Raw genomic sequence first — 24,658 nt, 5'->3', positions numbered from 1 at the left:
CACTCTGTCCAGGCCATTCAGTATTCTGTAAGTTTCAATTAGATCCCCCCTCATCCTTCTAAACTCCAATGAGGGTAGTCCCAGAGTCCTCAAATGTTCCTCATATGTTAAGCTTTTCATTCCTGGGACCATTCTCGTGAACCTCCTCTGAAACTGCTCCAGGGCCAGTACATCCTTCCTGAGATATGGGGCCCAAACCTGCACACAATACTCCAAATATGGCCTGACCAAAGCCTTATAAAGCGTCAGTACTACATCCCTGTTTTTATATTCAAGTCCTCTCAAAATAAATGCCGACATTGCATTTGCCTTCCTGACTACTGACTCAACCTGCAAGTTTACCTTGAGAGAATCCTGGACTAGAACTCCCAAGTCTCTTGGCACTTCAGACTTCTGAATTTTCTCTGCATTTAGAAAATAGTCCACACTTTTATTCTTCTTATAAAACTGCATGACCTCACACTTTTCCACGTTGTATTCCATCTGCCACTTCTTTGCCCACTCTCCTAACCTGTCCAAATCCTTCTGCAGCCTCCCAACCTCCTCAATACTACCTGTCCCTCCACCTATCTTTGTATCGTCTGCAAACTTAGCCAGAATGCCCACAGTTCCTTCATCTAGATCATTAATGTACAAAGTGAAAAGTTGTGGTCCCAACACTAACCCTTGCGGACCACCACTTGTCACCAGCTGCCATCCTGAGAAAGACCCTTTTATCCCCACTCTCTGCTTTCTGCCAAACAGCCAATCTTCTATCCACGCTCGCACCTTGCCTCTAACACCATGGGCCCTTATCTTGCTCAACAGCCTCCTGTGCGGCACCTTGTGAAAGGCTTTCTTGAAGTCCAGGTAGATAATATCCATTGGCTCTCCTTGATCTACCCTGCTCATTACTTCCTCAAAGAATTCTAGCAGATTTGTCAGGCATGACCTCCCCTTGATGAAACCATGCCGACTTTGCCCTATTTTACCATACACTTCCAAATATTCAGAAATCTCATCTTTTACAATGGACTCCAAAATCTTACTACCACTGAGGTTAGGCTAATCGGCCTGTCATTTTCCGTCTTTTGCTTTACTCCCTTTGTAAACAGCGGTGTCACGTTAGCGATTTTCCAGTCCTCTGGGACCCTCCCTGACTCTAGTGATTCCTGAAAGATCACCATTAACGCTTCCACTATGTCAGACAGGAATGGGCCATCAATTTTGAATGCACAGTTAACAATCACTGTACCAAACAGTACAAGTTCTTGGTATGTGGCAGATGACACAAATCTCTCTGAGGATTTGATATTGGCTGGGCTCTCTGACAAATGCAACTCCAAAGGTAAATGCAAACATCCTGTTACTTTTTCCAAAAAGAACCAGAGATAGTGGAAAGCTTTGTAATAGATAATTCATTGTTCCAATGTTGTAGACATCTCTATTTCACAAAATGAAAAAGCCAACATTTACTGCAAAACGATTTTAACAACTAGAAACCACAAAGGAAGAAAATAAGCAAGAAAAGCACCAACACACCCACTGCCAAAACAACTATTTTGTTGCATGGATCTATCACTCATTGCTATCTCTGACAGACTAAATATCTCTCCATGTTAACCAATGCCCAGTCAAGCTCACTGTGTCATTCATTATTCTGATGCAGTGGGTGGGTTTGCAAGGACATTGGGTAGGAGGTGAAAATGTTACAAATCTATAAAAGGGAATTCAACCATTCAATTTTCTTAAACAGAATTGGAATTTGGTAACCAATCCATTCTTGTGAGTTAGGATAATTATTGAAATCTTTTCAACAAGCAGATTGCCTCCATTTTAATCGAATTTCAACGTTACCCATTTTGACTTGGATATCTGACCATAACATGATTTATGGTCAAGTGACCATGCGCCCCAAATTAGACATTTCAAATTGTCCCATAGCCGAAGAAATCGAGCCTGACAGAAAATTGGCCAAATTAAATTAAACAGCAGCCAGCAGCTATCAGCTGCTGGGAACAGTGGAAACCAAGATCAAAGAGGTTACAAAGGTTCAGCGGAACCAGTTACAACAAGCCCAAGGGCTGCATATTGCAGGAGATTCAATCAGACTTCCAGGCACCTTGACTTCTAGCCAGTACCTGATATGTGCAGAAATAGACAGATTTTAATTCAGTAAGGAAACCAAGTGTTATAAGGAAAAGTCAGGAAAATAGATTTGAGAATTATGAGATCAGGCTTGATCTCACCAAATGGCAAAATATACTCAATGGGCTGAATGGCCTACTTCTGCTTTTAGGCTCTGGACTTATTGTCTTACTAAATGAGAAATATCAATTCAGACATTTTCAGTGTGATGAATCTCCAATCATTTAACTCATTGAATAAAAGCAAAATTATGCAGATGTTGGAAATCTGAAGAGAACACAGAATGCTAGAGAAACCCAGCAGGTCTGACAGCATCTGTGAAGAGAAAAACATAGTTAATGTGCCAAGTCTGGTATGACTCTTTATTCAGAAAATTTCCAACATACTTAACATAGTATGTTGGGCATATCCAATCAGAAATTCTAATCTCTTAAATCCTTAAGCTTTAGCCAAGGGATAACAAGCAGTGCAGTTGAGGATGGAAACATCAGAGACAGGAGATGATTTACTATTTATAGCAGAACCATTAAATCTGATTACAAAGAACCCCACTGACAATTTCAGCATGAATGCAAACTGAGAAAATCTGCTCTTTGCAGAGACACAGAAGACATAACTGATTCTCTTCACCCTAGAGGTCTAAAGAATACATCAAAACATAAAAACAAAAGTTCTGATACAGAAAACTATTCTTAACAAAATGGCTGCGTTTTGAAGACGCTGACATTTAATCAGCTGTAATCCTGTTGAGGGTTATTTGAAGCATATTAGATCACTATCGACCAAATATCCAAGGAACGAACATACATTTATATAACTCATCCTAAGGATACGCAGCATATTAAAGGTGTAACAAGGTATTCAATCATAGCAAAAATAACAGGGAATGATGAACTGCATTTTAGTTGGCTTAATGTGATACCTAATTTACCTGACTGTAAGGGTCAAATTATATATTATGTCACTGTTCTTTCCAACAGTTCATCTATTCCAAACTGGCTTTTAATGTAAATAAGATGAGGTCTGTCTACAATCTCTAATCTTTGTATTTTCTTTTGTCCAAGGTTACATTGTTTGGTTTGTACACCACATGGAATACAACAGATCAAGATATTGGCTCGTCACCTCTTTATCAAGGACAATCGACTTGCCAGAGATGCCCACATCTGATAACTGATTTCAAAAGAAAATATACAGCCACATTATTGGCTGGATTGTTCACATACTTATTAGTAAGGGGACAGGAAAATAATTGTGAATTTTAGACCTACTCCCAACATGTCATTTTAAAAGCAACTAAAACAACGAAGTCATGCATTTATGTAGCATTTTTCGCAAATACCAAATGCCTCAAATACTTCACAACCGATGATGTATAAGCACCGTTGTAGGAAAATGACAGTCAATTTACATGCAGCAAAATCCCACATACTTCAATGTAATATAGGCTGGATAATCCTTTATAGTGAAGTTAATTGAAGAATAGATATTGGCCAGGGCACCTTGGGTAAATCCCCAGCTCTTCGTCAAAATGCTTCCATGGGAATTTTTTTTGTATCCACCAAAATGGCTGATTAATTTCCCATTTGAAAGATTCTATCTACTCCAATGATCAGTACTGTACTGGAGTGTCAGTTTCAACATTTATATTGAAGCCCTACAGTGACTTGAACCTGAAACTTTGTGATACACAGATAAGAGGGTTACCAATTAAGCAACAGCAGCACAGTTAACTCTATTTAGTTCAGTCTATATCATTATTTATTCTTCCTTAATGAAAATGTTAGCTTCCAGGTGCGTATGTGTGTGTATGTGTGCATGTGTGTGCGTGTGCATGCGTGTGTGTGAGGGAGAGAAGGGTTTGGGATTTTACACCCATGACGGAGGGAGGAAAGTTTGAGTGGAAGTCATCACCTTGGGGAACTCTCTAATACACCAGGGAATGCGTTGCAGAGGGAACCACTCTTGTTCACCAGTAACCCGTGTAAGGAAACCTGCTCGGCTAACCCATTGGCATCAACACGTCTCACCATGGTTTAAGTCCCAATTATGTAGACATTCATTAACCTTCACCTGCAATTGATGAACAAGTTAAAGTCTGACTTTGATCAAGTCAACTGAGACAGTTGTCTTCAGGCTCTGGATTCAGTTCAATGTATCTGTAGCCAATCGGATTCTTGTGTGCCAGCTGTAGATCAACGGTTAGCCTTCTTGCCCCAGGTTAGAATATCATGGGCTCAAATCTCATGGCATTTACTACATGTGGTTTTCAGACTCCCTACATCTCCGTCTCTCAGGGAGATGTAAAAGATGCAGTGGTAATTTTTTTGAAGAAAGCAGGGAAGTTCTTCCCTGTTATCCATGCCAGTGTTCATGCCTCAGCCAAGATCACTAAAACAGATTATCATTATCACTTTGCTGTTTGTGGGAATTTGCTGTATGCAAATTGCTCGATGTGTCACAGCAAAGACAACACTTCAAAAAGACTTAATTGCCTGTGAATTACTTTGAGATGCCCTGTGGTCCTTTGGCGAGATAAATCTAAGTTTTTATTCTTTCCATAAGGTCATCATCTTTCTCTCCTGTCACTTTCCAGGCTAATGACAACTTCTTGCATTGAAAATAAATGTTAATGTAATAAAATGCTTTAAGGCACTTCAGAGGACCATTATCAGGTCATGAGAGGAAGGTTTCACTAAATTTTCCAAACATTAGTTAGAATGCCATTGATTCAACTGTCGCTAAATTATTATTCATCATTTAGAAGACAGAATGATTCCATGGCTAATAATTAAGTAGATAATTAACACTTTGCTAGGCAAAGTAGCAAATCAAAAACAATTATTGTCCTACTCAAATCATTCACAGTTGCATAACATAAATGGTTTAATCTGAACACTTGAGATCAAATGATTCCATTCACAATTTCTCATTTCAAGTGTTCTCCAGTACTTGGATAGTCCATCAACCGTGAGAGTTGAATTAAAAGTATTCAAATAATTGCTGGGACAGCACAATAAGCTCAGTGTTTTGGAATTTTTGAAGTTAGGCTAAAGAGCTGTCTCTTTACATTCCAAAACAAATTTTAAAATGGTGCATTGAGAGTAGCATGGATCTTGCATCTGCCCCTACGGTACAGGCTTATTTCTAGATTCACTTCTAGATTTCTTATACTTATTACATTTAAAGAACATTTAGATAAGCACATGAATAAGAAATGTTTGGAGGGATCTGGGCTGAGCGCAGGCAAGTAGGACAAGTTTGGTTTGGGATTATGGTCATTATGAATTAGTTGGACCAAAGGGTCTGCTCCCACGCTGTATGGCTCTCTGATTAGGTGAGACAATAACTTCCTGGAGTAGAGAATCTTAAAAAGCAGCAGAACCGAGAAAGATGTTTAACCCATTGTGTCTGTACTGATATGGTAAAAGAGCAGAGATAGTAGGAACTGCCGATGCTGGAGAATCTGAGATAACAAAGTATAGAGCTGGATGAACACAGCAGGCCAAGCAGCATCAGAGGAGCAGGAAAGCTGACGTTTCAGGTCTAGACCCTTCTTCAGAAAAAAGCAGTCTTGTTTAGAACCATATCCTTTTGTCTATAATCCTGTAAATTCCTTATCTTGAAATATCTTTTCAAATTAATCATGGAATCAGCTTTCACCTACTTTTCAAGCTCAGCATCTCAGATCCTAAAACCTCAATGAGTTAAAAAAAACAAATCTTTTCATCTCCCATGTAAGGTTCAATAAATTGATCCGTCTGAGTTTTGTCCCTAGTTCTAATAACCGGACTGGATTGCTTAAACTCTTGGTTTGAGCTAGAGAGTTGAGAAATCTGAAAAGAGTGCCGGAAGGAATCTGTGTTAAGACCATGTGAACAAAATCTTGTAATTTCCAAGAGGTTTTAAAGTTTTCTAAATCACCTGATTGGATTTAGAAAAAGAGTCATCTTTGCATTGTTCTGAAATAAATAAGATATAAAGAACCCTTTCTAGATTTTTGTCATCAATTTTAAATCCATGACCTCTTGTCATTGATTCACTCACTAGAGTGAAACATTTTTATCGATCAAAACCTCGCTTTTGTACATTATTAACCTTTTCTCTTCCAAGAAGAACAGTCCCAATATTTTCCAAGAGCTCCGCCATGACCAAAGTTCCTTTTTCCTTGTAAAATGTCTAAGTGAGCCTTTGCTGTAGCCCAAGGCCATTACATCTCTCCCGATATGTGACGGCTGTTTTTTTTCCATTTTATTTTGTTTACCTCAACCAAAAACACAAAGACACAAGATTTAGGGGCAGAATTAGGAGTTAAAATCTCTTGAGCTTACTTACCCTTTCAATAAGACCGTGGATTATCTGATTCTGGTCTGTGCTGCATTTTCCTTTCTGTCCCTCAATCAGGACAAACTTCCTTATTGCTCAAAAATCTGCCCAATTTAGACTCAGAAACATTAAATTACCCAGCTTCCTCTGCCCTCTGGGGAAGAAAACTCCACAAACTAGCAACCTGCTGGAATAAACAAATATTCTGCTCATCTCAGTCTTAAATGGGACACCCCTTTGTTTTAAACTGTGCCCCCATGATCTAGACTGCCCCACAATAGGAAACACCCTCTCAACATGTATCTATCCTGTCAAATCTCCTCAGGTTCTTAATTATTTCAGTAAGATCACCATTCGTTCTTCTGAATTCCAATTTGCTCAATATTTCTTTATAAAGATAACTGCTTCACCCTGGAGTCAATACAGTCAACATTTTCTGCACCACCTTTAATGTATAAGTATCATAACCAGTTTCACCATTGGTGCTGAAATACCTGCAGGCCACTTACAGAGAATTAGAGACAAAATTGGTTGAATAATAGGAAAAGGAGAAGCATGGTCGATATTATTGTTCAGGCTGGAGGAAAGTTTGTCATGGAGTTGCCGAGGGGTCAGTTTTGGGACCCTTGTTTTACCTAATATGGGGATCTTGGTGTACAGGGAACAGTTTCAAATCTTGCAGATGACACAAATTTAGAAGCATTGCTAACTGTGAGGAGAACGATACAGAAGATTAAAAAGACAGTCAAGTTGATAGACTGGGCAAATGAATTTGAGGTGATGTATTTTATTGGGAAGAATGTGGACAGACAAGAGAAAATAAGGGGTGCAATAGTTTAGAGATGTGGAACCAGTGGCAACCGTGAGTATATATGCAGAAATCAATAAAGGTGACAAGATAGATAGACTGAGCACTTAATAAAACATGCCATATTCTGGGCTTTATTAATGGATGCATCGAGAACAAGAGTAAGGAGGTAATGCTGGAAGTAAACAAGACACCAGTTAGACTTCAGTTGAAGTATTATGTGCAGTTCTGCACACCACATGATAAGAAGCGTATGGATGCAATGGAGACAGTGCAGAAGAGATTTACAAAAATGGTTCCAGAAATAAGAACCTTCAGTTATGAGGGAGATTTGAGATGTTGGAACAGTTCTCCTTGGAGAGAAGAAAACCAAGGGGAAACTTATTAGCAATTTTCAATATCATGAGAGATCTGGATAGACTGGATAGGAAGGAAAAACTGAAAGAACTGCGAATTCTGTAAGTCAGGAACAAAAACAGAAGTTGTTGGAAGAGCTCAGCAGCCACCTGTGAAGAAAATATCGGAGTTAACGTTTTGGGTCCGATGACCCTTCCTCAGAACTGATGGTAGCTGGGAAAATGTCGGTTTATATGCAGAAAACAGGGAAGGGGATGGGGTAGGGAGTAAAAGATAGGATAGAGCCCGAAGTGAGAGAAGAGCAGTTGGATAGACAAAGGAGTTGATAACGATCTGGCTCGGAGGATGAATAGTTGTTGATGGGCACTGTTAGTGACTACCAATAATTAATGTGTAATGGCAGGCTATGTGATAACAAGGCCTGGTGTATGGGGTAAGGGACTGGGACATGGGACAGTTTAGGCCCTAAAATTATTGAACTCGATATTGAGTCCAGAGGGCTTGCAGGCTGCAAGAGAAAAAATGAGGTGTTGTTCTTCCAGCTTTGCTGGAACACTGTAGCAAGCCTGAGACAGAGATGTTGACCAGGGAACAGGGTGGTGTGTTAACGTGGCAGGCAACAGGTAGCTCAGGGTCTTTTTTGCGAGCAGAACGTTGATGTTCTGTGAAACAGTCACCCAGTCTATGCTTCATTTCCCCAATGTAGAGAAGACCACATTGTGAACAGTGAATGCAGTAGACTAGATTCTGGGAAGTGCTGGTGAAGTGTTGCTTCACCTGGAGGGTATGTTTGGGCCCTTGGATGGTCGGGAAGGAGGAAGTAAATGGGTAGGTGTTTTCCCTTCACTCGTTACAGGGGAAAGTGCTATGAGGCTGTGGGAGGGTGTTGGTGGTGAAGGAAGCATGGACCAGGGTGTCCTGGAGGGAACGTTTCCTGTGGAAGGTGGACAAGGGAGGGGAGGGGAATATGTATCTGGTGGTGGTATCTCACTGGAGGTGGCGGAAGTGGCGTCTGATGATCTTCTGGATGTGGATGCTGGTGGGATGGTAGGTGAGGATAAGGGGAACCCTATCGCTGTTGCGGGTGGGAAGTGAAGGGGTGGGGGCGGAAAGGTGGGAGATGGGTTAGACCCGGTTGAAGGCCCTGTCGACAACAGAGCTGAGGAATCCTCAGTTGAGGAAGAAAATGGACTTTTGGAGGCTCCCTTTTCGAAGTTGGCCTGATCTGAACATATGCCACGGAGACGGAGGCACTGAAAGAATTTGATGGAGACTTTACAGGAAGCAGGGTGTGAGGATGTATAGTCTAGGTAGCTGAGAGAGTCAGTGGGTTTATAGTGGATATTAGTGGCCAGTCTATCCCCAGAAATAGAAACAGAGATGTCGAGAAAGGGAAGAGAGAAGTCAGAGATAGACCAGGTGAAAGTGAGGGCAGGATGGAAAATGGAAGTGAAATCAATGAACTTTTCCAATTCTGGACTAATGATATCATCGATGTATCGGAGAAAGAGTTGTGGGTGGGGGCCCAAATAGGACTGGAACAAAGAATGTTCCACATACCCCACGAAGAGACAGGCATAACTGGGGCCCATGCGGATAGCCATGGCTAGCCCTCTGGCCTGAAGAAAGTGAGAGGAGTTAAAAGAGAAGTTGTTGAGGGTGAGGACGAGCTCGGCCAAACGGAGGAGAGTGGTTGTGGATCGGGACGGTTCATGTCTTTGCTCCAGGAAGAAGCAGAGAGCCCTAAGACTCTCCTAGTGGGGAATGAATGTGTAAAGGAATTGCATGTCCATGGTATAGAGATCGAAAACTCCCAGTAAAACTGCAGAATCTCCTCGTTGGCTGAGTAAAATTCTTTGAGGCAGATGTGCATTAAATTAAGGTCATGTCATGCACGTTATTGATGGTTTCTCTATGACAAGATCCCACTTTATGACAAACCTGGGAAGGATATTAACCCAAAACTGCCAGGGCAAAAATGGTGAAATTTGCCTGAAATCACCAGTTCTGCCTCTAAATGTGGCATTTCTCATTTTTACAGGGCCAGGCGTGAGGTCAGGCTGAGCTTTGTGCATGTACAGGGGAGAGCTGGTCATTTAACCAGCTGCCTCCAGTGAAGTGGAATTTTCTCAAACTGTTTCATGGGACTCAGAGTGGATTCAGGCCTAGTTAGTCCAGATTTGCTTGGATGGCTAGCGTATCCTTTTGGAGCGGTAAGGTCTCCCTGTTAGATAAGGTCTGAAAACACCTTTGGAGGGGTCAGTCATTGTTAAAAGTACCCAGTGTAATGGCGGGAATGAGTGGGAGGTGTTGTTCTTTGGAGTTATTAACACTGGAGAAGTGTATGCCTAAAGGACACATAAATCCTTTGAAACTATTAAGTTGTCAGCAATATTTCAGGACCTGTCAAGAACTGTTAAACCTGTCAAGTGTCAGAACTGTCTAGCAGTGTCAAACTTGTAAAGAATGTTAAACTTGTTTAGACCTGTCAAAATGTACTTTTTTTTAATAAATGAGTTTTTTTTCAATAAATTATAGTCTATACTATAGAACTTTAAGTATTAGAACTATTTTTTTTTCTCCTGTATGCATGGATACCAGTGGGTGCTTGCTTAATTAGTATGGTAGGTGGGGAAAGGGGGTAAAAGGTGAAATTATGGGGTGCCAAAAGTTGACATTAAGTTGGAAAGTAGGCAAAAGTTGACACGGGGGATGAATAGAGGTGCACAGGGGAACAAGGGTCTGAGGGGCCATGGAGGTGGATAGGGGTCAATAGGTGGCATGAATTGATACAAATGGGCATACCAAGTTTGTGGGGCTGGAGGGGGAATGAGAGGTTTGTGAGAGAAGAGAGCATGGGAATATTTAACTTTTATTCTTTCATTTTAATTGGAGGATTATGTTGGGCCCTTGAGGCTCAGGTCCACCTCATAATCCAACATCTTGCTCAGCTTTACCTGGGTTGCCTGGCCCAACTTACAGTTCAGCTAGCCTGTTTTCCAACACCACACTCTCCCCTCCAGACCAAAATGGGGAGTGCGCTGCCTACTTTTTAAAGGACACTTTTGCAAGGCCTGTAAACTTTCCATCTCTATGCTTCCGACCTGAGAACAAAACTTAGGTCTGTTGATTTTATTTCTGAAAACACTAGCTGCTTTTAATTCTTAATCATTTAACCTCAAAGAAGTCCATTACACAGTAAAGGGATCTAATGATTAATGATACTATCCAAGATATTGGGAGATGAGGTCTCTGTAGCTCAGATGCTTTAAAATAATACTTTTCTGACATTGTGGCTGTGAAATTCCATGGGGGATGTGCAAATTTCTAATTTTAACTTTGGTGCAAAAATGTGTGAAATCCGCAATGGAGATTCACAGGGATTTTAGCCTCAGAGACACAATAAAGTATAGGAATGAACTTTTATCCCAAAACAATGTTTTTGAGTTGTGCATGAAGTAATATAACAATACTGCAAAGGCTTCTTCAATAACACTTGTCAAACTGGTGACTTTTGAGGGCACAGAAGATCAAGAGAATACCACCAACCACAGATTTCCCTCCAAGTCATGAAGTGCCCTGATTTGGGACTGTAACACTGTTCCTTTCCTGTCATTGGGTCAAAAACATTGAATTCCCTTCCTAAAAACACTGTGGGTGTACCTCTACTACACACATTTAAACAGTTCAAGATGGCAGCTCATTAACATCTAATCAAGGGTATTTTGGGGTTAACAAGATCTACGTCAGTATTTGCATTTACCCAGTGCACACCAACGTCACCGATGTCTTTATCAGAGAAGATGCTAGGGAGACCTCAGCAGATTTTCAGTTGTGTTCTGCCACCACTATTTCAGTCCCATGAAGAGCCTTGTAATTGAATGTGCTGTGTTTAACCAGTAGTCCCAAGAGCCAGGGGAATCATTGATCCTTTATTAAAGGTAAGCGGTTGTGACACATTAAAAATTATGTTTATCTGAGACAGAATAACCATCAGAATCCTTAACCACCTGACAGTTTGCAAAAAGACTTGACATTAGAGCAGGTGATCCAGTATTCTAGACAGGATGATAAAAGAATCAAAAACCAGAAGAGATTGTGGGAAACTCAAAGGCTCATTCCAAGTCCATTAATTGGCAAGGCCCAAAGTTGTTCACCACTTCCCAACAAAAGGTCCAGCAGGTTTGGAGACAGGGTGGGGAACATCAATTTGAAATAATGGCATTGTGGTGTAAGAAGGCAAGACAGACTACAAGGTCAAGCAGTAGGAGTTGCCTATGGTTTTTATTGGGACAGAATCAGTCATTTTCAGCACTCCTTAATTCAAGATCATCACTTACATCAAGTAGATCCACGTTTGCATGATGAAGAGTACGAGAAATTAAACAAGGAAATGAGAAGAAAAGAATGGAAATTACACACATTCTTGGTTACTTGAAAATCATTGACATTTTAGAAGTAGTTGATGGTCTAGGAAGTATTTTTAGTCAGACAATTTAAAAGTAAAGAATTGTGATACTGAATTTTGTTTCAACTCATGAGCAACTGTTGCTGTACTGCCTGACTCCTTGGAACAATTTGACATTTTACATCTTCAACAAGCAGGCATCAATATTCTGGGTCTTGGAGGTGATAAGCTTTGTATTAGAGGTCATTTTGCAGCAACACTTGTGTACGATGGTAAAGCTATTAATGAACCTATTTATATCTTAGAGAATAAGAATAGATCCTTGTTACATTGGCAAATGTGCGTTCTACAAGTCTCTTACAACATGGCACAGAGATTGATGTCAAGATAATGTCGACATTTCAATTTGTGATGAATTACCTCAGTCTCTTCAGGAGTATGAGCTGTCATACCAAGAAGACTGGACAACATTTTGTCAAGATTTACCTCAACATTTACAAGCAACTGAATTTTTACACTAGAAGATTGAATGATCTTCTGTCAACAATTGCTGCAGCTTTTCCAAGAGTTTGATCAGATTGGTGATAGTCTTCCCCGGCAGGGGAGACACCCAGTGGGTGAACCAGTGAATGTGGTACTAACAGGCCCAGCTTCAGCATTTCAAGATCTAAGTCCTGTGGTACCTGGCCCTCCAGTCGCGAATGCGGTACGCTGAGTGGCCAATTCATCTTTCCTGAGATCCCCAGCATCATGGATGCTAACCTTCAGTCAGTTTGATTCACTCTATGTAATATCAAGAAGGGCTTTGAATGCAGCAAAAGGTATTGTCTCAGCGAAGGCATAATGTTTGGCACTATTCATAATTCCTCTCTTAAGACTTATTTTCTTGTCTTGTTCTAAGTTAACGTGAATGGCGCCATGTATGAATGGCAAAGGTACACACTTTTCACTGTATTTTATATTGAATACACGTGACAATAAATAATTCAATTCAATTCAATTCAATCTGTCAATAATACTGAAGACTTGAGCTCCGAAATAAACACATCTCTAACCAGGCTGTTCACTGCTGGAAACTGCGACTTACCCAACAACATAGAACATTGCTCAGGCATATTCTGTTCATCAAAGTTAGGACCAATTCAATTTGGCTACAGACTACCGTTTTAATCTATTTTCAATCATCAGTGAAGTTCTGGAAGCTATCATCAAAGTGCTGTTAATCATCACTTACTCAACAATTAACTGGCTCACTGCCATTCAGTTTTGTTCAGCCTGATAATAAAAGCAAAGCATTGCAGATGCTGGAAATCTGAAATAAAAACAGAAAGTGCTGGAGAAGTCTAGTAGCATGTATGGATAGAGAAACTGAGTTAATGTCTCAAATTCAATATGACTTCTGATATGGGTCTCAAAGAAAAGACATATTTGACTCAAGACAGTAACTCTGCTTCTCTATGCACAGATGCTGCCATAGCTGTTGAGTTTCTATAGCACTTTCTGATTTTATGCCACTCAGGTCCTGATCTCATTATAGTCTTGGTCCAAACATGGACAAAAGACCTGTACTTAAGAGGAGAAGTGACTGCCATTAACACCAAGCCAGCATTTCATCGAGAGTGGCATCAAGGAGTCCTAGAAAGTGGTGTGCTACAAGGATTCGGTGCTGGGTCCATGGCTTTTCATCAGTTATATAAATGATTTGGATGTGAACATAGGATGTCGGTTAGTAAGTTTGCAGATGACACCAAAATTGGAGGTATAGTGGACAGCAAAGAAAGCTACTTCAGAGTACAACAGGACCTTGATCAGATGGGCCAATGGGCTGAGTTCTGGCAAATGGAGTTTAATTTAGATAAATGTGATGTGATGCATTTTGGAAAGGCAAATCAGTGCAGCACTTATACATTTAATCGCAAGGTCCTGGGGTGTGTTGCTGTACAAAGAAACCTTGGAGTGTACGTTCATAGTTCCTTGAAAGTGGAGTCCCAGGTAGACAGGATAGTGAAGGAGGTGTTTGGTATGCTTGCTTTTATTGGTAAGTGCATCGAGTATAAGAGTTAGCAGGTCATGTTGTGGCTGTACAGGATATTGGTGAGGCCACTTTTGGAATACTGCGTTAATTCCGGTTTCCCTGCTCTAGGAAGGATGTTGTGAAATTTGAGAAGGTTTAGAAAATATTTACAAAGATGTTGCCAGGGTTGGAGAGTTTGAGCTGTAGGGAAAGGCTGAATAGACTGGGGCTATTTTCCCTGGAGGGTCAGAGGCTGAGGAGTGACCTTATAGATGTTTATAAAATCATGAGGGAGATGGATAGGGTGAATAGCCAAGGTCGTTTCCCAGGGGTGGAGGAGTCCAAAACTAGAGGGCATAGGTTTAAGGTCAGAGGGAAAAGACTTAAAAGGGATCTAAGGGGCAACTTTTTAGCGCAGAGGGTGGTGCGTGTATGGAATGAGCTGCCAGAGGAAGTGGTGGAGGCTGGTACAATTACAACATTTAAAAGGCATCTGGATGGTTATATGAATCAGAAGGGTTTAGAGGGATATGGGCCAAATGTTTGCAAATGGGACCAGATTAATTTCAGATATCTTGTCAGCATGGAATAGTTGGACTGAAGGGTCTGTTTCCCTGCTGTACCGTTCTATGACTCAACAACTGGAATGAATTAGAATGGGGGGGGAAGTCTTTCTCTGGTTAGATACATAACAAGCACAAACAGGATGGTTGTGGTTGGTGGACGTTAATCATCTCAGGCAAAGGACATCCCTGCAGGAGTTCCTCATATGGCGTCCTAGGCCTAACTATCTTTCACCACTTCACAAATTTTTTTTCCACCATCATAAAGTTAGAGGTGAGGATATTCAATGAGGAATGCATAATGTTCAGTACAATTGGGCTCCTCAGATACTATATCAGACTGTCTCCAATGCAGTAAGATCCAGAAAACATCTCATCTTTAGCTTTTTAAGTGACAATGACCATCTTCAACAAAAGATAATCCAACTATTGCCCTTTGACATTACAATTTCTGAATCCCTGACTATCAGCATCCTGTGGTTTACATTTAACGAGAAACTGAACTTGATTGGTTATGTAAACACTGTAGCTATACTAGCAAGTCGAAGATCAGGAGTTCTGCCTGTTTGAACATATTTAATACCATCAACATATGCTCCCTCCACAGCACTGTACTTTGAAACCAGTGTGTGTACTATCTACAAGATGCACTGCAACAATTCACCAAGGCTCATTACATAACACCTTCCAAACTCACAATATTTAGCAATTAGTTTGGACAAGGGCAATAGGTAATGCAAACACCATCATCTCCAAGCTTTAACCTAAGCCACACAACATCCCTTTTTGGAACTGTATTTCCATTCTTTCACAGTTGCTAGTTCAAAATCCTCAAACTCCATCTCTAACAATATTGTGAGTATTCATACATCCAAATATTACAGCGGTTCAAAAAGGTAAGTTACAGCAACCTTCTCAAGAGCAACTACAGATAAGATCTGAGACAACATTACAAATCTTACTCTTTGCACTTAAGCTGTTGAAAGGTCAATTCAAAGTCAGCCCACAGACCATTACCTTTCAATGCCAAATAAAAACTGAAAGAACTGCGGATGCTGTAAATCAGGAACAAAAACAGGAGTTGCTGGAAAAGCTCAGCAGGTCTGGCAGCATCTGTGAAGGAAAAAGTCAGAGTTTTGTTTTTGTACCTTTCTGTCCCAATTTGAATGGTGAGGAGAACATTGGGGTCATCGCAACATTTGAATCTGTGAACAACAAACTTTGAGGGGAGATCATGAAGTTGTGGGTATTTGTATTTCAATGTTTTCTACTAATTATGTCGGAAAATACTTTCAGTTAGTAATGTTAGAATCTGAGAATATACTGGGGGAGACATGTTATGATAGGGTATAATGAACGTGTAGATGATCCTCTGAGGTGTACTGTGATGTAACTGTGACCTCAAGGTTCCTGTGAGAGCAACCTAGGGCAGAAATACCTACTGTATGACCTTCAAGTGTACTAATTAATTAAATGTGCTTGGTGAAATACCTTGAGGTTTGGCCTGAGCTTATCTGAACAGATGAACTCATAATAATGAAGGTGTTGTTTAAATGCATGACATTGTTGTTGAATCTTTGGTGCCATCACTTCTCATCTGTGGAGTGCACAAGCTTTGTTAACTCTTACATTTTCCAACGCTGTCTCATTAACTCTTATGTGTAACCTCTCATACTTCTGAGACGCCACTTTGCATTTAACAACAGTGACATTTAACACTTGCAAAATAAAAGGAAAGTGCCTAAACTCGATGTTAATGATTGAAGTTGCATACTGTTTGCACTCTAACAGTGCCGGTTTCAAATCAGGATAAATGACTTACAATGCAACATGCTGTTCTCCAGGTGAAATAAGAATAATTTCTGATTTTTGCAGAGACCAAACTAGGAAGCAATTATGTTTTACTTTCCAAAATGTTTCAAGGTTACTCATCCATCACTGGCACACATTAGCTGCACTACATCTCTCCACAGTATGTACATAATAGAATCCTCAGTTTGCACTCTAGATGCTCAATGTGGCATCAGGGTGGCATAATCCAGATCAGAAAGAGGAAATAGCTGCAAAGTTTGTCTTTGTGGTTATTGAGTCACTGATGGCCTAACAGAGTCATTAAAACCTCTCTCGAGGAGAATTAGTTGGATATTGATCCATCCATTTCAGTTGGAAAGGATCAAACAAAGGAGGCTTCAATTGCATTTTTGTATTTTTGTTCTGAAGGTCACTTGTTACCCTTCAAAGCCAAAACATTTTGTACTTCACTTTTATTGCATAAGGATGTAAAACACGCAGTGTCTGGGTTTGCATTCTACCTTTGGAGACTTGAAGTTGATATCCTAGCCTGGACACCATGAGCTGAATAGCCTACTTCTCTACTGTAGTGACACTTTGACACTATTGTGCAATACTGAAGGAGTGCTGCATTGTCAGGAATACCATGTCTGAGATGAAGCACGACACCAAGAAATCATCTGATTAACTTTCAAATGGCTGTAATTTAACCATTCTCATTGTTCTGAAGTAGTGGGTTCGGTGATAATGTAGTTCATGCAATATTTGTAGATCAGTCAGTGTCAATGAAACTGATTATAGAGTCATTATCACATTGCTGCTTGTGGGAGCTTGCTGTGTACAAACTGCTTTCATGTTTCCTAGGTTACACCAATTTCAATAGTATTTTATTGGCAGTGAAGCCTGTAAGATGCTTTTGAAAGTGAGATAGAAATTTAAGTCTTCCTTTTGTATTCAAAGCCATAACTAAAACAGGTGGGGACACAATATCTATAATTAATGAATTTAAGTTTTTTTTTTTGCTTTTACTTATGTGATGGAATGGTTGAGAAATTGAGATGGAGGTTCTGATGGAAGATCAAGGAGATTATTTTATGAGAAGGAGAAATCTTTATGAAATCAAAAATTAGTTTTCGTATGTATTGATTGCGTATTCTTCTAAGAAATGTCAGAAATTCAGCAATACACTTGCCAGATAACAATTTAAATGGCATGTATACTGAATGTGTTATTTTTGCTGGTTAATCAACATTTTAAATTTACAATGGTTACAATAATTATCCTTTCAACACAGAAAGCTTGAAGTTGTCAACAACAATAACTTGCATTTATGTGCCACTTTTGGGAGTTTGCAAAGTACTCACAGCTGTTGAGTCCTTCTGGGATTTGTGCTGCAGGCACATACTTAAAGCCCAGGTCAAATACTACCGGCTAGGAATAGCTTTCACAGTAAATGTAATGGGAAGAAAATGAAAAAGAAACACTTTGTGGGCACAAAAGGTTGTACAGGGGGCACTCTACTAGAAATGGAATCCCACAATCATAAATGTATTACCACTTAATATCATCCCCTGTCTGAGAGACTGTCTCAGTAACTGGTTGTGAGAATGAAGCTACAGAGGTTGCTGCATTAATGCCATATCAATTTAAAATGCTGTCTGAAGGAATGCTACTCTGTCCCTATTAAGTGAAGTAGGATAATATCATGCTATTGTTGAATCAACCCCTGATGCCTTCTCCAACATTCAATAAAATCATATTTGATTTTTGACTTCAATCTATTTTCCATACTATCCCCATATCACCTGATTCCATTAATATCTAAAATGGTGCAGATATTTTGTGCGCTCATGTGTGTGTTACTTTTGAATCTGTAAACCCCAACTTTCAGTCTTTAGAGAATTTGCAGTGCCATGCTCTAGCTTGTGTATGGTTTATGTGTCATCAGGTCTAAGGTAGGGTACAAATGTGTCTTTCAGTGTTGAGAAACGTAACCAACATTGAAGATTTCACTTGATCAAAAAATGTACTGTGAACAAATAGTAGTAGGAGCTAGAAGTAGTGTTGGTGCACTGATTCACTTTCCATTCAGTAGAAATGGACTAAAGCAGATGCCATAAGACCATATTTTAAAACTTCTGGTACTTGTGCACCTTCAGTTCCCCAAAGCTTAATCTCTAGTATCTCTTTTCAACACTCTGCCAATCTACTTCTCTTTCTGCTTTAAAACTATTAACAAACATTTGACAACTTGTCATAATATCTCCTTATCTGTTCAGTGTCAGATTTTATCACATAATCATCATTTCAAATGCTCTGGGAGTTTTATTAGTGTGTCTATGTAGTGTTCTTTATGCCTACAAAACATTCCAAAGCACTTTACAAGTAATAAATGTTTCTGAAGCACAGAGTGACTGAAGTAAAGCAAGAAATGTAGCAACTAATTTGAGAACAACTGAATAATAAGTGGACAAATTTTTTTACGGTGTTGATTTAGTGATAAATATTGGCAAGGACAAATGAAATAACTTGCCTGCTCTCTCACAAGATAAATCATTGAGACTTCTTAGATTCCCTTGAGGGAACAGATGCAACCTCGAGTTACCATCTCAACTGGAAGACAGCACTTCTAACAATAAACCCCTGATGTAACAGCCTTGATCATTGAACTAAAACTCTTGGAGTGGGACTTGCACCTCTGTTTTAATAGGTGAAAGTGTTACCAACTGACTAAGCCAAGGTTGAACATTAATAAATAAATGGTTTAAAGCAGGCTTTTTGATCATCAGTTTCACAGCCTCACCCAACCTCCTGATTCAGCGTACAGCAATAGTTATGGTCAAGTATTCTTTTAACCTAACATCTTGATTTTACAACACTGATGGCAATTTCTAAAATATACTAACCCCCACCTCCCCACTCCCCATATGCAGTGTAAACTTTATTGTACAGCAGACTTGGTTCCCACTCTTCCTTCAGGGAAGAAAGTCACTGACAATGAAAAATTTCAATTTCCTGGCAAGAGACTGAGAATTCTGCTCATCCCTACACATCTTCTCCCACTCTGCTAGTGCCTGATTGAGAATACTGACACACTGCTCATAAATCAGCTGATGCCATTACTGAGAGAAATTGACAGTGCTATAAATGTTACATTCCAGTTTTTTTCTTCCACTGCCATAGAGACAGGCTTTATCCAGTGGTACTGCAAAGAAAATTATTATAATTTATTTTCTTTACTTTCTCGTTATGGTTGGACGATAGGTCAACCCATAAATCATGTCTCAGTAAAATCATTTTATTTCTTGCATAATTTAATGGTGGATGGTGCAAGTCATTATTTGATGGTGAATATTATATAAAATTGATGAATAAGGAGATATATAATAATGAGGCAATAAATAAGGAAAGATAAAGAGTGCATTGATATCATTGATATCACTGATTCATTTTAACAAAATACCAGCTTATAAAATAATCGTGTCGTCCTTTCTTACTTGCTTTACAGGCAGATCGTACTATACAATTGCATCAGGGTAACAGAACAGAGTGCACAATACAGTGTTACAGCCGCTGAGAAGGTGCAGGGAGAGATCAACATTATTACTAAAGAGGTCTATTCAAAAGCCTGATAACAGCAAGGAGGAAGATGTTCTTGAATCTGATGGTATACAAACTTTTATATGTTCTACCTTATGGAAGAGGAATGGAAAAGAGTATACTCGGGGTGGGACTGGTCTTTGTTTATGTTGGTTGCTTGGCTGAGGCAGCGGGAAGTCTAGATGAAGTCAATAAATGGGATCTGGTTTGCCTGAGCTGTGTTCATGATTCTCTTTAATTTCTTTTGGTCTTGGGAAGAGCAGTTGTAAGAGTACATTGTGCAGATAGAATGTTTTCTATGGTACATTACTATAAACACTTATGAGTCTTTATGGACTAGCCAAATTTCCTTAGCCTCCCGAGAAAGCAGTGTTTTTGCTGTGCTTTCTTGACTGTAGTGTCACTGTGGGTGAACCAGGAAGATTGTTAGTGATCATCACACCCAGGAACTTGATGCTTTGGACCATCTTCACCTCAGCACCGTTGCTGCAGACAAGAGCATGCCCTCCACTCTCCTTCCTGAAGTCAATGACCATCTCCTTTATTTTCAAACATGCATTTGCAATGCTAAGACATACAAGGCTATGAGCCAAGTGCTGGAAAATGGGATTACAATAGACAGGTGGTTGTTTTTGACTAGTACAGACTCAATGGACTAAATGACCTTTTCCTGTGCTGTAGACCTCTATGGCCCTGTATTATAGAACCAAGGTAGATTAATGGACCGAACATACAGATCAGTAATATACTGAATGGCAGAAAAATCTGAAGGGGATAAATGACCCACTCCAACTCCTATGTTGCTACTTTCCTATGATTGTTGCCCAAACAACAACACTTTTCACAATTACAAACCTATTTTTGAATCTAAAAAGATCTTTGCTAACACAATAGAGAATGGTTTATTTTCACCTCCAGAACCCACTTTGGAAGCTAGTCAAGTAGAAAGCCATAAAAGTCCAAGGCTTGAGCCTAGGTAATGTAGGTCCCAGCTGGTTTGTGGCTGCAGCATAAAAGTAATTGTTCCTAATTTGGGACATATTGACAATAAATAGGGACACCCACTCAGATCATAATGACAGCTACCATTAGAGACGAATGGATTGCTGTGATCAACTTGAAATGCTTTTCAGTTATCATGGTCAAAGCGTGTTGTTACATGTTGTCATGCTGTAGTTCTTCCATTCGATAGCATACCATGTAATGATTGATGACATTATGTATAAAAAAGGGAAAATAATCTACTATTCCACATCACTGACAAAGCTCACGCTTATAAATAAGATGCGTTCCCAAAAGTCACAACTGGTAAAAGCCACCAAATCATGATAATATAAAAAATAATGATGCAAGATTCCAAGTTTCATTTTTTTTCAAACAAAATACAAGTGTTTTATTCCCAGGATTCACATTTGAATACTGTACATTCAATATTTCTATAGGCTTCCAAGGAAATATCTCCATTTTTAATATGTTATTGTGTATCATAAATTTGCAAAGTCAGAAGTCACACAACACCAGGTCATAGTCCAACAGATTTATTTGAAATCACAAGCTTTCAAAGCGCTGCTCCTTCATCAGGGGAATAACAGGTGAACCTGGTGTCATGTGATGTCAGACTTTGCCAGTTCAACACTGGCACCTCCACACCATAAATTTGCAAGACCAGTTGTCAGTTTTTTTTTTCTGTATGCTTAATTAATTGGATAACTCAAGCTGAAATTCTATAAAAACTAGTACTGGGTTTGGAAAAAGAAAATCATTTCAACATTTTCAACACAATAACCTTCCTTTCTAAATCTCTCCGTCTCTCTTTCTCTCTGTCTGCCTTTAAGGCAATCTGTAAAATCTACAAACATTTAATCATTACTAATTATCTCCCCAACTTGTTCCATGGCTACAACCCTCCTCTTGCTTTGCAACCTTCTTCAACCCTTTGGGGTCTCTGTACTTCTATAATTCTGGCCACTCGTGCATTCCTGACCTCCATTGCTCCATCTTGCCTTCAGCTGCCAAAGTACAATTTAGATTTCCTCCTTAAACCTGTCTATCTTTCTGCTTTCTCTCTCTTCCGTTAAAACTATTCTTAAAGTGTCTATCTTCTTCAGCCAACCAACAAAATGTCTTCATGTGCTTGGATGTCATAAAGATACTATTTGTTATTGTTGATATCCATTTTTATCCGAGTGCCCTTCAGTGAGATGATTTGAGTTTTTTTATGTTCTTTCTTGGATTTGGCAATCATTGGTGATGTCAGTATTTATTGTCTATCCCTAATTGTCCTTAAGGAGATAGTGGTGAGCTGTCACTTTGAACCATTTCTCTTTAAGGAACCAAATAACTACAAATTATCATTGTGAAATCAGAACTAACAAGATCTGAGAATTAATGAAACAACATCGAAAGTAACAATAAAACAATTACATTAAGATTTTAAGTTTCATTATTGCCATGCAGTCCAATATTACTAATCCTAAAGTTAATTACATGAGACAAAAAATGGAAATCAGATTAGAATTGACAAGACAAATCAATACCTGAACTGATAATGCAAGATGTTGAATGTCTTAATGTTGACAAGGAAGGAAACTTAAATTCTTGTGTTAATTTTTAAGCTCAGAGGAAAGGAGAAGCAGAACACTCAGAGACAGACTGATATTTTATTATGTCATTGCCTATTTTCCTGTTTATAAACCTCAAAACAAAATGGTTAACTGTAGACACCGACCTGTCTTATTATGCATCATATTGCCATATACCTAGCTATTTATTGGGATCAGGGATGTCAGTTTTTGTGAAATACACTACATTACACTGCAGTAATGCAAGTGTGCAGTCGATTCACGTATTACCTGCAGAAGTGAAACATACCAATTGGGTAAGTAGCAAAAATGAAACCTTCATCTTTTTGTTTTCATTTTAATATTAAGAATTTTCAAATGAAATCTTTGTCAAACTGTGACATTGAAATACCATTTGAATTTGATTGCTTAGCACCTCCTTTAAAATAGAAGAGGAAAGAATTTCATGTTAGTCTACTAGCATTAGTATCCCTGTCTCTGAGACAAAAATTCTCAGTTCAAGTCCCACTGCAGGATTTGATGACCAAGGAATGTGCATTCATAACATGGCTAGACTTGTAAATCCTTTCAATATATGCCAATGTAAAGTGATGAGAGTGAGAGGGATTCCTGGTTAGCTTGATAGAAAGAAATGGAACCTCTACCATCACTATCCATATTAAAAATGTAAATGTAAACATATGTGTTGCCACAGCAACAGCTTTACTGGTTGACCGGATGGATGGCTAGTGTAGATCAAACTTGTGCTAACAGCACAGGGTTCAATCCTTGTTCCACCTGGGTGAATTCTGCGTCCTTCCCCTATTCATGATGCAATGGGTTAAATCTGCCTGAAGGCAGAGAATTTGAGAAGAATACAGAGTGTCAAAGGCTGATTTTTCTGCCATATAATATAATTAGGAATAGGGAAATTCTGCAGAACGACTTTCTGTCTGCAAATTTTAATAAATTGAAACTTTCAGCCTGTGCTGCTTAATATTCTCCAAGATAGGTCATGAATGCAGAATTGGAATATTTTCCCCTTTAACATTTTGCATATGTAATTTCAAGCCCTCAATTTCACATGAGTAGAAAGCTTAGACTTTCATATATGTACACTCATGTGTACGTACTGAAGACTATAAGTCACTAAGATAAAGAAGTGGAATTAGGACATTCAGCCCATCGAGTCTGCTCCACCATTCGATCATGGCTGATTGGTATCACAACCCTGTTCACATGCCTACTCCCTTTAACATTTGATCCGCTTACGAATCAAGAACCTATCTATCTCTGTCTTAAATGCACTCAATAACTTGGCCATTCAGCCCTCTGTGGCAATGGCTTCCACAGATTCACTACCCTCTGACTGAAGAAATTCCTCCTAATTTCATTTCTAAAGGGTTATCCCTTCACTCTGAGGGTGTGCCCTCAGGTCCTAGTCTCTCCTACCAGTGGAAGCATTTTCTCCACGTCTACTCTATCCAGGCCTCTCATTATTCTGTAAGATGAGATTGATTCAATGAGAAGCCCCCCTGACCCTGACACCCCAGTCATCCTTCTAAACTTCATGAATTGCAGACCCAGAGTCCTCAACCGCTTCTCGTATGACATACTCTGGGTCCCTTTCAAATTCAACACATCCTTCCTCAGATACAGGGCCCAAAAGTGTGCACAATATTCCCAATGCAGTCTGATCAAAGCCTTCTGCAGCCTCAGCATTACATCCCAGCTTTCGTATTCTATAATTCTCTTCTTGAGTTCTGCAAACAAAAACAAAATTTATTGCAGCTCTTGAGTTTAGTTTTCATGATAGCTAGTTCCTGTCTGATGATTAGATTGTATGTCATGGTAATCATAACAGCCATACGTTCTGTGCAGTCATTTATGGTTTTATTACAAGGAAGCCCCATGTTTGCTGCGTAGGTTTTCATGGCAATATATCTGAACATTCACAAACCCAGTCTTAGTTAATCCTAGAGATAGTAGGAACTGCAGATGCTGGAGAATCTGAGATAACAAGATGTAGAGCTGGATGAACACAGCAGGCCAAGCAGCATCAGAGGAGCAGGAAAGCTGACGTTTCGGGTTTAGACCCTTCTT

The sequence above is a fragment of the Rhincodon typus genome, chromosome 6 (genome assembly GCF_021869965.1).
Source record: "Rhincodon typus isolate 14 chromosome 6, sRhiTyp1.1, whole genome shotgun sequence".
Taxonomy (NCBI): domain Eukaryota; kingdom Metazoa; phylum Chordata; class Chondrichthyes; order Orectolobiformes; family Rhincodontidae; genus Rhincodon; species Rhincodon typus.
This window is presented reverse-complemented; position numbering follows the sequence as displayed.